The following is an 834-nucleotide window of genomic DNA, read 5'->3' on the forward strand; positions in this document are numbered from 1 at the left end:
TCAAGTTGGATGATAAATGGAATGACTCCAGAACATTCAGGCTGTGCAACTCACATGCTTTGGAGATGACAGTTTTGGACATGAGGATATTTACCATTGATCACATATAATTCTTAATCTTTGCCTATTTATCACAGAAACAAATGGAACAGATGAGCATTATAGGACTGTGATCTTTTTGGCCATTATGGTCTCTCTACTGGGTCATTGTTCATCTATATTCTGAAGATGAGCTAGATGGACGTAGCATTTTTAGTTGGAAAGTTCACTTTCTTCTTGAAAACAGAATTTAATATTAAAATCCTTATTATACAGAAACATTCCCTACCTTGTGTACTAGTATTAAACATTTACCAAACCCCACTCTCTCAGACACAAATGCGAGCTTTGGAGTCTCCTTTTAATTATGTAATGTCCACTACGTGTTATATCTCCTTTTACAAAGTCTTTATACAAAGTCCTTATACAAAGTCTCCTTACATAAAGAGGAGGCTTTGCTCCTCAAATGTGCTCCATACACCAGCGACACTAGCAACATCAGGGAGCCTGTTAGATTAGAAATGCCAAATTTCAGGCCCTATTCCAGAAGTTCTTAAACATAATTTGTATTTGAGCAAGATTCCCCAGGTTATTCCTAAGCTGACTAAGTTTCAGAGACACTGGTTTCAATAATCCACATTTACAGTCATTTAAAATCGAATGTAGACATGGCATGGTATAAATAATAAATGGATGAGCCAAAGAATGAATGAATGAATTATTTAATGATTACGTGGACAAATATTTCAATGGATACATGGGATTCAATGAGTGAATGAATAAATTATTTCCCTT

The sequence above is a fragment of the Galeopterus variegatus genome, unplaced genomic scaffold, assembly GCF_000696425.1.
Source record: "Galeopterus variegatus unplaced genomic scaffold, G_variegatus-3.0.2 Scaffold1475, whole genome shotgun sequence".
NCBI lineage: Eukaryota > Metazoa > Chordata > Mammalia > Dermoptera > Cynocephalidae > Galeopterus > Galeopterus variegatus.